Below are 16861 nucleotides of genomic sequence, written 5' to 3'. Positions count from 1 at the left end.
CGCAACTGGCAGTGTGACTGTTTGTTACTAACTCCCACTCAAGTGGTTCATAAAGTAACCAGCAGGTTACGGGTCGACAATGACCACACACCGTCTAAGGCAATATACCCAATAGTAACAGTCCTACTCAGGATTCTAATATAAAAGACGCACAGCTACGGAGATCGCCTATTTAAACAAAACAATCCATAAGGTCATAAATTTACAAGCACCATTCCAATCAAGGACTCTAATACATTAGAGGCACAGAAGGAGTACCACAAGGTTTGCCCAATTCGAGAAGAGAGAATAGTCGTGCAATGAAACAGATTATTGACGCCCCCTGAAGAAGCTCTTAAACATGACGAAACGCGTTGGCTACCTGTGAAGAGAAAAAAAGAATAAAGTTTAAAGAATAAAGAAACGTGTGAACAATTTCAGTTGGTGGAACAGTATTTTTACTATTGTGTGCGGATCAAATCAATTCTGTAAAATGTTTGATGTGAAAATTCTTTTCACACAATAGGAATCTATGAGGTCTTGTTTCCTTTGATCTTCGCACCACATGTTAACAACTTCCCAAGGTATAAATAAGTGCGGTTTTAAATCCAAGACCTCTTTTGTAAATCATTCAGAGGTTTAGGGACAGTCAGAAACTGGCCCAATTAACCTGGGTGTATTGTGTGGATTCCTTTTGCAAGGCACTGGATGGTTGGGTGAAGGGCAGTGAAGGAAAAGATTAATGGGGCTGTACAGGAGCCAACACCTAATTGACAGTAAGTAGTCTGAACCCAGTGAGCTAGCTAAGGAAGGGGACCACTGCATCAGCACCAGTGCAAACAAGAGGTATCTGGGGGAATCACTACAGGAGTGGGCAGAGTCCTAGGCCAGACAGGCCGTACTTAAAATTGGGCATTTTCATGGGAGGCTGGACGAGTGAGGGCCGGTTTTGTTAGTGGGGTTGGTTTTATAGCAGTGTAGCAGTTTTAGATGGACTGCCAAGTTCGTCATATATTCAGCAGTTTTTGGGCAACAATAAAAGTGCCAAGTAATTTCTGGTGATGAATGTACCTGCTGGAGAAAGATGGGAGTTTTATCTAGTGGGAGTTTTGACTCATCTAAGGTAGCACATAAGGTTAATATGCCTGCTGCAAAGAACGTGTACCATGCATATCAAAGAACAATATTTTATATGCATAACTCAGTGAGTTACTGCTTATATCACATAGATCCTTTTGTAGCTGTGAAATTCATAAGTAACAACCATAATCCAAGAAAGTGATCTGTGAGCTGCCAAGAATGATATGCATGCAGGCTGCATGGTACAGATTCAGTTTTTTCCCATTCTTTCATTATCCTGATGTTGCTAAAAAAGGTTTGTTTGGGTAGAAATAAATACTTATTATTAAAGGCAATCCTACACTGTGTTATGCTCGAAATCCTGAGTTCATTCTTCTTCAGACGAAGCATTGTTAAAAAGTGCCTCCCAGTATCAATGGCATGTGAATCTTACACTTTGTAGTTCCCTTTGCCTTATGTAACATTTTCTGTACACTGATTTATGCATTTTCAGGGACTGTCCGGGACTATGTAAGGAATACAATCAGGGACTTGGGCAAGGACTGGGAACAGGGTAAAAAACGTACACAGAGGAGTACAGTGCTGCCCAGGATCACACAGGAAGTCAGAGGAGGAAAATGGATCCAAAGGGGAAGCCTGTACAAGTGAACAAGATGGCTAAGACTCAGAAAGGAAGGGCACTTACAAGGCAATTTAGCATTCAGACTAACTACACCCAGGATGGACGTGCAAGACATATATATAATACAACATTAACAATAAAAGGGAGTGTCGGGTAAAGCACTCAGGAGCTCCACACGGTAAGAGTGAAGTTCGGTTAGTTTCTCACCCACAATGACTGTTACAGATACTGACTGCAAATGCCCACATATAGGATACTCATGCAAAGGCAGGGTCTGTGGAGCTTATACCTATGGGGATGGTATAAATGTAACTCAAAGACAATACTCACAGTGAACAAGAAGCACCACCTAGGTAGTCAGCTGTGCCCACGAATCCTTGCGATCAAACAGGAACACGCAAGGCAGTAACAGAAAGGGGGTAGGACCAAACACAAGCACAATAGACAAGGAGCTACCAAGGAGGAGTGCTTAACAGGAAAGGAAGGACATCACGGGGCACACTTGGCAGAAAGCAGGTAACAAACATACAAGGCAACAGAAGCAAGAAAGCAGAATAGAAAGACAGCAAGCTAGGAACTGAAACCAAGGAAATGGGAAGAAAGGCAGGTACTGGAAAAGGATATACAGAGCGGGAGGCTACAAGGGTATACTAGAATAGTGCAGGTTTTGGATTATGTCTTGGTAGACAGGTTAGGTCTGGAGTCTATTCACGATATTAAAATATTTCAGATCAGACCATGCCCCCATTATATTTTCATTTTGGATGGGTAGCACTAGTCGAACTTCTATCAGTTGGACCCTAATGAGGGCTGTACTCCACAAACAGGATATAGTCGCTGCTATTATTACAGCAACTAATAATTACTTTTTAGATAATGTCGGCTCCGCCCCAATCGAGTTAGTTTGGGACGCGTATAAGACCTATATTAGAGGTCAAATTCATAGCCTTACGGGTGCTAGCAATAAGGAGGAGGCTCTTAAGCTTAAAAATCTGGAAATTAAAATCTCACTATTAGAAAGTAAAAGCCATAGTGTCCATTTAGACAATCTGCCAAATGTTATAGCAGACCTAGAACATCTCCGGTTGGAATATCGCGGGTTGCTGGACTTAAAAGTCAAAGCACAATGGACAGTTCATGCCATGGAGAACTACTAGTACGGTTAGATGGCGGGGGCTATCCTGGCCAGCAAAATAAGAGCAGATAGGGTCAGAAACAACATAAATAGCCGAAGTATTGATAATCAGGGAACCATATCATCACAGCAGGTTGATATGGAAAAACATCTACTCTCATTGTTCTCCAAACTATATGATGAAGATGATTCAGCACCAGACTCAGGCAACACCCTCCGGTGGCTGTAGAGTAAGGGCTTGTCAACACTAACAGATCAAGGTCGAGAAGCCCCCAAGAGCCCCTTTATGCAGGAAGAAATCGGAGTGTATATCAAGAAAATAAAAAACAACAAAAGCGTCCGGTCCAGATGCCCTTCCCGGAGAGCTGTATAAAGCGCTACAGGACACCTTGGTGTCAAGGCTTTATGACCTATTTAACTATGTCCATAGTCCGGAGGGTAGGGCACCCCCTTCATGGAAGGAGTCTATAATTGTGTTAATATTAAAACCTGGAAAGGACCCCCTCAAGGCTGACTCTTTAAGACCTCTCTCCCTGATAAACGCGGACTATAAGATCTTTACTAGCGTCTTGGCAGGGAGATTGGCAAAGTTAATTCCACAACTTATTAACTCTGACCAAAAAGGTTTTATCCCCAGGAGACATATACATGATTTAACCCTCCAGCTGATTGGAAGTATGGATTTAGCAGAGGCACGGTCGGAACCCTTGGCAGTTGCTGCTTATGACGCGGCTAAGGCTTTCGACCGTGTCAACTGGGGTTTTCTGTGGGATGTACTGACCTCAATGGGTTTTGGGTCAACCTTTATTAAGACACTGAGGGATTGCTATGAGGGTGCATCTGCAGCAATTCTATTAAATGGTATATTAACACCACGTTTCAGTGTAAGGAGAGGAACTAGGCAGGGGTGCCCTATCTCGCCCCTCCTATTTGACCTTTACATTGAGCCTCTGGCTCAAGCACTGCGGCTGGATGACCGGGTTACACCCTTCAGGGCTGGAAATTTCAGCTGTAAGTTGGCACTATATGCAGACGACCTGTTAATTTACACTGACAACCCGGTGGAGGTACTTCCCAGAGTAGAAGAGATAATGAAGGACTTTGTCCAATACTCCGGGTATATGATTAATAACTCAAAAACTGAAATAATGTGCTGGGGGGTAGATAACTGGGGGAGCTCAAAGTAAACAGTTTAGATACCTGGGAATAATAATAACACTGGATCTTAACACTATATCACAGACCAACATAAAGAAGGCGATGAAGGATATTGATCATCTTCTGCTGAGATGGCAGAATCTTCAGCTCACAATATACGTCCGGGTTAACCTGGGTAAAATGTTAATTTTGCCAAAGCTGACATACTTATTTAACATGATTCCACTGACCTTCCCGCATAAATCTCTGGCTAAAATCCAGGGGGAAATGGGCAGCTTTATATGGACGAATAAGAACTCTAGGCTCTGCTGAAAAAAGTTAAAAAGAAGATTGAGGAAGGGAGGGCTTGCGCTTCCGGACATCCTCTTGTACTCTTTTGCCTTCCAATTGAAAAACATTCGATGCCTCCTTTTCAGCCCCGATGATTCCAACTGGGGGCGAGTATTGAACACAATATTGGAACAAGAGTGTGGGGGTCCCGGGTTCCTCTATATGTTTGGTGCGCCAAAATTTTATAAAAAGGTCCGTCTAAAGGTTTTGAAACATGCACTCTTAGTCTGGCGTAGAGTTAAGGAGAAATGGGGCATAAAGTATTACTCAGACCTTGCCCCAATTTGGGACTCCCCGGGGCTGCCGTCTTGTTTGGTGATAGTCTCTCTCTTCCTATTAGGAGAGCAGGGATAATAATTTGGTCAGATATGGTATCCTCAGAGGGGGTATTACCATGGGAGGTTTTGAGATCAAAGATTGGGGACTCCTTCTCTAGATTCAAATACATCCAGATCTGCTTATGGTTTGCCGCTGAGAGAGATAACATAGGTGGAAACTGGGATGTTGAGTCTTCTCCCCAATCCCAGAGTCCGTTGAAGAAGGAAGTTGGACACTGGTACAGGAAAATGCTGGAGGAAGAGGAATCGGAAGCCATCCCAATGTATCATATTTGGAATACTTCTAGGTTGGAAGACAAAGCAGCCGCTCTTTATGACACTTCTCTCCACTTCTTATACAAATATGTTAGATCAGCCTCCCTGAAGAAAAATCACTATTTTACCATCAATAGGCTATACTATACACCAAAAAAAATAGCTAAATTTGTGAATCCCCCCCCATCTTGTTCAAGGGGTGGGTTAGTTGAAGCAGACGATGTGTATGTTTTTTATGATTGCCCTATATTGGGCCCCTTTAGGTCCGTAGTAGAGAAGGCCCTAGAAGGAATCTTTAAGGTTCAACTAAGCTTGAATACAGCTAGAGTGTTGTTTGGGCTTGACATTGATCTTATTAGCCTATTAAGGGGGGCCCAGGTGGCGTTATTTCTAAGTTTAGTTTTAATTGCGCGTAGAGAGATATGTAAATTATGGAAGGACCCCAGTCCGCCCCTGTATGAAAGTTGGTTACGGGTGGCACTGAGCACTGCGCGCTTAGAATCTGGATTGGGGCAAAATGTAAATAGTATAGTGTGGGATTCTTTGGTGGAATGGGGAAGGGAAATGAGGCTGGTCTAAGGCCTCTTGTCCAATGATTACACCATGCCTCGGAATAAAGGGGCAGGGCGGGTTTGCCCAGGCTATTGCAAGATCATCATCCCCAGGGCGCCCACGAAGGAACGGGTTGAGTAAGCCTATTTGCTCAGCTTTTGGTGGAATGAGGATAAAAAAAAAGAAAAAGAAAAAAGAATAGTGCAGGTTCAGGAATCAAGAAAACAAAGTAGCATAGAAGGCAGTGCTGGGACAGGAACAAGAATTGAGCTAAGGCTCAGGAGTCAACGTAGCACTGCAGGCAGTGCTAGTACAGGAACAGGGAATTACCAAAACTCCAGGAGTCAAGGTAGCACTGCAGTCAGTGCTGGTTCAGGAACAGGGAATTACTACAGCTCAGGAACCAAGGAGTCAAGAGAGCACTGCAAGCAGTGTAAATCAGGAACAAGAAATAGCTGAAGCCAAAGAACAGGAACAAAGAAGAACTATAGCTCAGGAACTCAGGAAAAAAGGTAGCACTACAGGCAGTGCTAATTCAGGAACAAGGAATAGCTATAGCTCAGGAATCAAGGAACAAGGATTAACTAAATCTCAGGAATCATTGGAAACAAGGATATTAAAGGCTCAGGAAACACTGGAAACAAGAATCGGTCTCACCGGTATACAGCTACAATGATGAACATTGGACAGAATGGAGCTGGGGCTTAAAAGAGCTCACAGTAATTACATGCATCAGGTGTCAGCAGACTAGCAGCAGCCAGCCACAGGTGAGCTGAATTCTTCCACCCATCATTGGCCTGCAGGGGTGGAAACGAAGCAGTGAGCAGGGATATCTGGTTAATGGAGTGTCAAACATGAGCAAGCTGGCTTCCACAAAACCTGGCATGGATTGGGAATGGATGTCAATTCCCCAATAGTGTCCAAATGACAGGAAGTTAGAATATACATGAAGGGGAGGGTCCAGTAGCTTATTATGACACTGGAAAGTCCTACAGTTCAGCCCCCTGATGGTGGACAGGGGAACGCAGGGAGCAGGTTGTGACAGTACACTCCCTTCAAAGACCCTCTCCCAGAATCTGGAACTGGAGCCTTTGCTCCTAAGAAGTAAGTCTGTTTCAATCGTAGATGTAGTGCAAGATGCCAGAGGACTGAAGGAAAACTGTGATGTTCTGAAGGGTTGGATAATAGGCTGTAAAATATCAGCAGTTTTGGAGGCAGGACCTGAAGAGTCCAAATCCAGTAAAGGGGGCTTAGAATCCTGAATCAAAGGTATTTGAAGGGCAGATGATAGCAGGCTAGAGTAGCACTCTGAAAATGAAAGCAGATTGACTGTAGGGTCAAAAGCAGATAACTGATTGGCAGGAGGCACAGAGGTCAAAGGCAAGCTGGCTGATAAAAAAGAAGGTTACAGGAAGTAGACCTGAAGTTCTGCTCCTGGAGGGAAACATACAGAATGCTCACATGCAGGAGACTTTAGAAGCTGGTTTGCAGGAGACTAAGGCCCTGGAGGTCTACATGTTGAGGGGTTTGTCTCTGAGGCTGGAAGTTCAGTCTCTGAATCTATATGTGTTGACACCTTGGAAGGCTGGCTGGCTGGAAGCAGAGGGTCAAAAAGTTGGCAAGATAGAGGCTCAAGGTCGGAAGGCATGGCGACTGGAAGCTCTGGTGCTAAAGGCAGGGAGCCTGGAAGCTGTAATGCTGAAGGCAGGGAGCCTGGAAGCTCTGGTGCTGAAGGCAGGGAGCCTGGAAGTTCTGGCTCTGAAGGCTGAGAGCCTGGAAGTTCTGGCTCTGAAGGCAGGGAGCCTGAAAGTTCTGTCTCTGAAGGCAGGGATCCTGGAAGCTCTGGCACAGAAGTCAGACAGGCTGAAAGTTCTGGCACTGAAGTCAGACAGGCTGAAAGTTCTGGCACGGAAGTCAGACAGACTGGAGACTTTGACCTAGTAGGCAGGTGAGCTGCAGGCTCTGGCTCGGATGGCAGTCAGGCCGCAGGCTCTGGGTCAGATGGCAGGCAGGTCGCAGGCACGGGCTAAGATGGCGGGCAAGCCACAGGCTCGGGCCAGATGGCGGGCAGGCCGCAGGCTCAAGCTCAGATGGCAGGCAGGCCGCAGGCTTGGGCTCAGATGGCAGGCAGGATGCAGGCTCGGGCTCAGATGGCAGATAGGCAGGATGCAGGCTCAGGCTCAGATGGCAGGCAGGCCACCTGAGGACTCTGGCGACTCTGAAAGCAGCAGTCCGGTTGAGGACTCTGGCGACTCTGAAAGTAGAAGGCTAGTTGTGGACTTTGGTGACTCTGAAAGCAGCAGGCAGCCTGAGGACTCTGGAGACTCTGCAAGAAAAGACAAGCTGACGGCAGAGGGGCACAAGGATGACAGACCTTAAATTCTGGGAATTGCAATAGCCCTTGAACAGTAGATTCCCTGTTGACAGTAGTGAAATCTTCACAGTTCATTGGCTCATTAAAACACACTGAAGTGCTTTCTTCGGGATAGCAAAGGATAATGCTTTTCTTAGAGTCTCTGATGATCAGACTTCTTTTACCATTTGGCAGTTCAAAACTCTTAGTCAGGGGAAAGAGGCCAGAGAGGACTTGGTCATGGGAGATATTTTCATTTTCATTTGCATTACAACATGGTAAAGGTGCATCAAAGCATACAGTACTATAATTTACTGACTTTTCAATATGTGGTGTGCTTGAAGACATAAGAACAAACAAGAGGTCAGAATTTTGTTTCGTCTCAGCGAGGAGGTTAGCTTTCATCACAGCCGATAGAAAAAGGGAGTGCTCTGAGTCACAGGAAATTGCCACATCAGGGATTATGTGGGCCACTGGCTCAGGCTTTGTCTGTATGTTACTGGCCTGTCTATGGGTTATCTCTGAGATTAAACAGGCCTCACAACCAGTAAAAGAAAGCAAAGAGATGTCTTGTGTCTTGCCTGGAATTTGGGGTTCATCAAAACTGGTGGAACACATCTCAGATGTAGCACCGAGATGTAATTTAGCACTATAAGTCAAAACAGAGAAGTTAGAAAATTCAGAATTCAAACAAATACTTTCCCTAAGTGTACTTTGAGACATGGTACTGATAGCGCGCGCAGGTCACCGACTCTTTATTTTACCAAAACATACACACTTGGGCCCATAACGAGTTTACTATTTTTATGAATCAGGTAACCTACACGCTACTATTCAGCAATTCGAGTTTCCTTTCTATTTAATTTGTGTACCTGACTTACCAATCCTCATCACAGGTACCTATGATCACGACAGATCAGGAGCTAGCAGGGGTAAACAGATAATTCTAAACACAATATCTTGTACATTTGAATAATGATGTATACCTTTCAATAACCACAAACACAGGAAGTTTTGAAAATCGTTATCTAGTTATCAAAATTAATTTCCATATGCCATGAGACTGAGATTTACACAGATCAGACTATCAATGATTAATATCAGAAGCAAGGTATAGCTATGAATCAAAACAAGTAACATTTGGGATTTTCAGGATTTCTAAGGTTGGAAATAAAGAATATACTTATGTACTATAGACTTCTCAATGTTACTAAAGGCGGGTAAAGAAAGGGAACATACTAATCAAGGTGATTTCTAATATACTATAGGTCTAAGGAACCACGCCACTCCTAAGAGTTTCTATATTAACAGGTACTTATTCTCTAAAGGAGGGGAAAAATATGGAACATGCTAGTAAATGCTTTGCATGAAGGCAACTTTTATATGAAGACAGGAAATAACCTCGGCAAGATTGCTTTATTTGGAAAATAGGAGAGACAAGATTAGAATAGACGAACACCCACACAATTATATTTAGCTAGAACAGGACGGAGACTTACCCTGGCCACGGGTCAGTTGGGAAAGGCGGGAAAGGACCCTCAAGGACTTAGGATGCCAGTAGGCGAGCAGGTGCAGCTCATGGACAGTCAGGACAGGATAACCCCAGGATTTGGATCAGGACCGGACTCATCAAAGGGTACGACCAACACCTGCAGCTTCGGATGCAACGCCTGCGCTACGCCCTCCCTGCAAGGAATCTGCCAATAACCCCGATTGGGTTCTCGAATCTCCCAGTAAAGTGCTTCACCAGCACTTAAGGTTTCTCCACCCCAGACTGAGTTTGGGGAAATTACGGACAGAGTGCTCCGCAGCTCTCTGTATCAATCACCTATAGAGTTCGTAGGGTCAGTGACAGGTCAGCTACTCGGACAAGTCGGACAATTTCTCTAGCTAAAACTAGACTAGTTATACTGTTTTCGGGTTAGTGGACCACCCACAAATGTTGCAAATGAAAGGATCCCCAACTTCGGATTGGACAAGAGAGGTGGTTAGGTCATTGTCACCACCTAGAATTTGGTGTTCTCATAATTAATATGTAGTATTTTGAACCCACCCCTTACATTCCAGTTCCCATGGCATAGGAAGGTAGAGTACAATAGGACACACAGTAAACTATCAAATTTGTATCAACTTCAGGTACAGTCGAAGTCTTCTCCTGGAGCAGAGGTCGCTTTCCCAGGAGCATCTGATCTTCGGCAGCCAGCTGGCTTAGTTCCACTCCTGCGCAATTCGTTTTCTCCCTCATCACGTGGTTAGGATGACATGGGCTTCAAAGATGTAGTGGCGCACAGCTCACAGGCCCCCAAGTGTGTTACATGAAAAGTAAGCGAAAACAATTTAGAAACACAGAAAAAATTAATACACTGTATACCGTGATTGGCTATATTACACCCCTTACTGTATAGTAACTATAGCATTAGGAGTTAAGCAGAAATAAACAACAGTGCGAAAGCAGCGGTGGCAAGCGAGTTGCGTGTTAAAAATACAGCTGCCATTTTTAGTACTACAGCGCATGTGGGAAAAATCCCTCCAGAACTGCGAGTGCGTCACATCACGTGGTTATAATTGACGCATGCCAGACTAGAAACCTGCGAAGCAGCGATCAGTCAGTAGGCAAGCGTTGTTAGGATTAGAAAACACATAGGAAAGCGTCTTTGGGACACCCGCGTGTAGTGTAAAAAAGTGCAATATTAATGCACAAAACAAGTTAATTATAACATTAATGATTATTTGAGGTTCTTGAGTCCAGCAAGTCGCGTAACGTGCGAATCCTTGCTCTATCAGTACTATAGCTGTTCTGAGTGGAATCTGAGTTATCAGCCACAGTGTTATTTACACAATTACTGGACCAGCTCTGAGGGGACCGCAAAAGAGCATGCAAGGTTTCATTCTGCATTTCACAGAAGGCTAACATAGAAGCTGAAAAGTAGTCTAGCATCAGGGTTTTAGATTCCCACTTGAACTCTGGGTTATCATTTTTTTACAGAGTCTGAAATATTTTATTCTCCTGTTGTAATTCCAAAATATTCGATTCAAATATATCCTGTGAAGATTGTAGATCTTTTTCCACAAGGACAGTGGTATACTTTGAAACTTCACAACAATCAACAGAACGAAACCTTGGATTTTGTTCAAACTTGCTACTAGCTGTCTGTGTTTTAATAGGTCTTCTCTCTCTTTTGGCAAACTGATCACAGTTTACTTTGAAAGTAGTATTTAACAAGGTCCCTCTAGTATCCGGTGTTGTGATCTTTACTGGACTATAAGAGTGGGTAACAGTATCTGAAAGGAAAATAGAGGTTGCAAAATGCATCTGCTCTTTCTTTGGTTGCGTGGTTGAATATTGTATTTTACAACCACTTACAGCAGAGAAAGGAGAATAAGAAGTCTTGTTCAGCAAACTTAGTAAGGTATTATTCTCCTTTTGCAATGCTGGCACAGAAATTGAATCTGGATCAGAACAGGAGACTAGATCAGGATCTGGCAAATAGGAATTTGTGAGCCAATGAGTAAAATCTTCACAATGTAAATGTCCATTTCTCACAAGAGGATTCATAGTTTCAGGACTAGGGTTAACATCTTCAAATTGTAAAGTGGACACTAAATGCCTCTCATTGTTGGGCATTGGTGAACTGACCCTCATAAACATAGATAATGTACTGGTGTATTTCTTTCTTAAACCTCTCATTATGACACACCTTCAAGATGTTCAAACAGAAACGTAACAAAAAAATGGTAGCTAACTGAATGCAAAGAACCCTCACAAGTGACCCTGGAAATGTGGGTTGGTCATTCTGTCAGGGACTGTCTGGGACTATGTCAGGAACACAGTCAGGGACTTGGGCAAGGACTAGGAACAGGGTAGAAAATGTACACAGAGGAGAACAGTGCTGCCCAGGATCACACAGAAAGCCAGAGGAGGAAAAGGGATCCAAAGTGGAAGCCTGTACAAGTGAAGAAGATGGCCAAGACTCAGAAAGGAAGGGCACTCACAGGGCAATTTAGTATTCAGACTAACTACACCCAGGACAGACGTGCAAGATATATATATAATACAACATTAACAATAAAAAGGAGTGTGGGGTAAAGCACTCAGGAGCAGAATATGGTAAGACTGCCGCTCAGTAAGTTTCTCACCCACAATTACTGTTACAGATACTGACTGCAAATACCCACATATAGGATGCGCATGCAAAGGCAGAGTCTGTGGAGCTTATACCTATGGTGATGTTATAAATGCAACTCAAAGACAATACTCACAGTGAACAAGAAACACCACCTAGGTAGTCAGCTGAGCCCACGGATCCTGGCGATCAAACAGGAACACGCAAGGCAGTAACAGCAAGGGTAACAAACATACAAGGCAACACAAGCAAGAAAGCAGAATAGAAAGACAGCAAACTAGGAACTGGAACCAAGGAAATGGGAAAAAAGACAGGTACTGGAAAAGGATATACAGAACGGGAGGCTACAAGGGTACACTAGAATAGTGCAGGTTCAGGAATCAAGAAAACAAAGTAGCATAGAAGGCAGTGCTGGGGCAGGAACAAGAATTGAGTAAAGGCTCAGGAGTCAACGCAGCACTGCAGGCAATGGTAGTACAGGAACAGGGAATTACTAAAACTCCAGGAGTCAAGGTAGCACTGCAGGCAGTGCTGGTTCAGGAACAGGAAATTGCTACAGCTCAGGAACCAAGGATTCAAGAGAGCACTGCAAGCTGTGCAAATCAGGAACAAGAAATAGCTGAAGCCCAGGAACAAGAACAAAGAAGGACTATAGCTCAGGAAATCATGAAACAAGGTAGCGCTACAGGCAGTGGTAATTCAGGAACAAGGAATAGCTATAGCTCAGGAATCAAGGAACAAGGATTAACTACATCTCAGGAATCACTGGAAACAAGGATATTAAAGGCTCAGGAAACACAGCAAACAAGCATTGGTCTCACCGGTGTACAGCTACAATGAATGAAGGAGGATCACCTATCATGTCAAATCCCAATAAAAAACCCTCATGCATGTGTTGGTTGGTAGTGACGTTTAGCGGTATATCTTTGTTCTCCGCTTTACCTCACACGTGTCTGCATAATCATAGGGCTTAGTAGTTCTGCCACCTCCACCAGGAGGTGATACCCTTTGTTAACACAGTAGTGATCAGAAAAGTGCTCGTGATAAAGTAAGGTGTGTTAAAAGTCTCTATGTTCCAGACACAAATCCTTTATTCATTCTGGTTCAAAAGAGGCGATAAAATCAATGTAGGTGATTTAGAGTTATTATGACTCTTTTACCCTAGAATAGTGAAGTAGGTCGACATGTTTCAGCCCTCAGTCGCCAGTGGGTCGGTCGGGCTTTCTTCAGGACCAGGGGGTGATGTGCTAAAGGTGAAAGTACTCCTAAGTACTACTTAGTGTAAACGTTTGGAGGAACCTTAATTTTGGTTCCTAAAGGCCTATAGTACCTGTAAAAGATAGAAAATTTAAAATTTAGAACTTTACAAAGGGAGGGTTTTTTTTGGACTATACAGGTATTGGGACTGGTATGATTTGTACCAAAAACCTTTAAAAATGCTTTAAAATTAGTAGCAATTATAAGAGTGATTTACTACAGATCTAACTCCCTATATAATGGATAAGGTCAACTCTCTCGTTTTTGGCAAACATTGTATTATTCGATCTCGATTTCGTTATCTGTAGTTTTGTCATTACGTCACAAATACAAGAAGGTGTATTTCATGTACTTTCAGGTATGGTATTGCAGTACTCGCGTTTGTTAATTCACTTGTTCTCAACACCTAACTTTCATACTTGTGAAGGCGTATTTCATGTACCTTCAACGGCCTTTCCATTTATACATTCTAGTTTAAGAAAGCGTGTTTATGCAGTTTGTCATTCCGTTACAATTACAAGAAGGCGTATTTAATTTACCTTCCGGTGTGGTGTTGCGTTTGTTAATTCACTTGTTCTCAACACCTAACTTTCATACTTGTGAAGGCGTATTTCATGTACCTTCAACGGCGTTTCCATTCACACATTCAGATTTTTGAACTTCTCGATATTATCTAGGTTAAGAAAGCGTGTTTCAAGTGCCTCCTAGGGTTGGGGTTCATGTTTTAGTTTTAAAACGTATCACACTTTCATATCACTACACACACATTTGGATTTCTTCAAACAGACCATACACGTGTGAGGGAAAGCGGAGAACAAAGATATACCGCTAAACGTCACTACCAACCAACACATGCATGAGGGTTTTTTATTGGGATTTGACAGAACCATTTACCTATACCCAATGTTATACAGGACAAGTGATCCTCCTTCATTGATTAGTTGATATTGTTTCCAGGGAACTGGACGGATCACAAAACTTCCTTCCTCCTCCAAATTGATTAGGAATATTGAGCAGCGCACATCTGTGGGAGAAACCGGTTGCAACCACTCTTGCCTCTTTAACAAAGAGGTGCAAGTAACATGGCAGACAACCTTGGATTGAGTTACTCAACAGAAGAAATAGATGAGATATTCGCTCGACCTCCACTGTTACTGGATAGGGACCTCTCTCAAACACTGGCAAACAACAATGAATGGGATGAACTTTCAGAACTCAAAAAAGAACAAGTGAGAACGGCGGTCCATGGAATAATAATGACAGAGTACCTTAGAGTGAATGCCGCACCCAAAGGCCTTTGGGTAACAAACGCTCCACGGATCTTTCTGAAAAATCTGGCCTTCCGCAAGGACTGGTCAGCAATATCCTAGAAGTGTACCAGGGATTATCTGGTATTAATTATAAAAACTGCCACAAAAATCACAGATGAGTTAACAATTAAAATACAAATCATAGAGACGAAATTAAACAACATGGTGCACATAACAGTGTATAAAGAACGGCTGGAAGAAAATTACCAAAGAAATGAACCAGACCCAAGAGTACCTGACCCAACAAAAACTACAAAAACTAGGCAAAGAATTGAAAAAATTCTCTCTGGAAAAGATCCATCCATATAGCAGTAAGGACTATGACCCCTACAACAACGCATCGAATTATGGTTCGAGCAGGGGCTCCTCTACGGATGGTTCAGACTGGAGTGGGGATGATCTGACTACCAACCCAAGAGGTAGAAACCGCAACAGGAGAGGCAATCAACGAGGCCGGAGTTACTGGCGTACACCACAATACCCAATGCATCCACCAATGATCCCTTTTCCACCTTTCAATCCTCAATTTCAAGGTTGGGTAGACCCATACTTCCAAGGTCCCCCTCCTATGAACCAACAGATGCAACAACCAAATTTTCAACAAGGTCGTCCTTTTTTAGGGAGGGCCCAGAACAATCGAGGACCAAGACAAAAAGGTGTAACTTGGCAGGATCAAGCTTGACAGGTACAAACCAGGAGTGTGACCAGAGGGAAGGCAGAAACGAGCACAACAGCCTCGTAGTAAACCTCTCAGGCAAGGTCTTAACAGGAGACCAAGAAAAGGTCCTTAACAAAGGGCTTGGATATGTACCAACACCTAACCTGGACATCTTCAAAATGAAATGTGAAGCTGCAGAATTCTGTCAGAAATTAAAGTTAAAATCTTTCTTCAGTAACCAACCTTCACCAACACCGGATGGAAATACTACCCTACGCAAAAAATCTACTTTTTGCCCCCTTAACTCACAGGTACCTATCGAAGTACTAGCCTTCGAACAAGCAGTAATGAAGGATATAGATGACCTAAAAGATACCGTGAACAAACCTTTCCAAAATCTCTCAAGAGCCGAACAACAGGCATTAAATGAACTAAAAAATGATGGGGACATCATCATAAAACAAGCTGATAAGGGGGGAGGGTTAGTCCTCCTCTCAAAAGACGGCTACAATTGTCAATGTTTGGATCTATTATCTGATCAGAAATTTTACAAGGAAATCAACATTGATCCCACACCGAGACTGCAAAGAACCATTAAACTAATGGTGAATGAAGCTGAAATAAATGACTGGATCTCAAAAAAAGAGGCAGAGTTCCTTGAAACAACAAACCCTCGGATCCCCTACTTTTATTCCTTACCAAAAACACATAAGGAACGTATGCCCCCTCCAGGAAGGCCCATTGTGTCCGGAATAGGTTCGGTATTAGAACCATTGTCCCAATTCGCGGACCAATACCTAAAACCTATTGTCCAAAAAACACCAACTTATCTAAAAGACACTAGAGACCTACTCAACCTCCTAAAAGATTTCAACTACTCTGAGGAAAGCATGCTGTTAGTTGGACTGGATGTCGAAAGTCTCTATACGAGTCTGCCACAACAACAGACCCTTGAAACATTGGAGAAGATTCTCTTTGACAGAAATTGGGATTACAAAACACCCAGGCATTTTGTTTTAGAATGCTGCAAGATGGCTCTCACAGAGAATTATTTCATGTACAACGAAACTATGTATCAACAATGCCATGGTACTTCCATGGGGAGTACGTTTGCTCCTAGTGTAGCAGGCCTCTACGTGAGCAACTTCGAAGTGAAGTACGTCAATAACCACAATAATCCTTTTTACAATCAGATATTATTTTGGCGCCGTTACATTGACGACGTCATCCTGATTTGGGAAGGTGACCTGGAAAGTCTAATAAACTTCCATAACTGGATCAACACATGTGATGAGTGGCTCAAGTTCACATACACAGCCAACAAAAAACAGTTGGATTTTTTGGACATCACAATTTATGCAGAAGGACTTACCCTACAGACCAAGACCTTTCACAAACCTACGTCCAAAAACAGTCTCCTCTCCTACCAGAGTTACCATCCCAGACCACTAAGGTAAAATCTCCCTTACAGTCAATTCCTGAGGTTACGCAGGAACTGCAGTAACATTACTGAATACAAACAACAAGCGAATGACCTTGGACGAAAACTTGGAGACAGGAACTACCCTAAAAAGATTATTGAGAGATGCAAGAAAAGAGCACGCAATCAGAATAGAGAGTGGCTGCTTCAACCAACACCACGAGAACCAGAACCGGATATTTTAACTTGTGTAACGACCTACGGTCCAGCAAGCAACAAACTGAAAAAAA

Source organism: Lissotriton vulgaris, unplaced genomic scaffold (assembly GCF_964263255.1).
Source record: "Lissotriton vulgaris unplaced genomic scaffold, aLisVul1.2 SCAFFOLD_1460, whole genome shotgun sequence".
NCBI lineage: Eukaryota > Metazoa > Chordata > Amphibia > Caudata > Salamandridae > Lissotriton > Lissotriton vulgaris.
The sequence above is the reverse complement of the archived record's forward strand: the minus strand, read 5'-3'. Positions refer to the sequence as shown.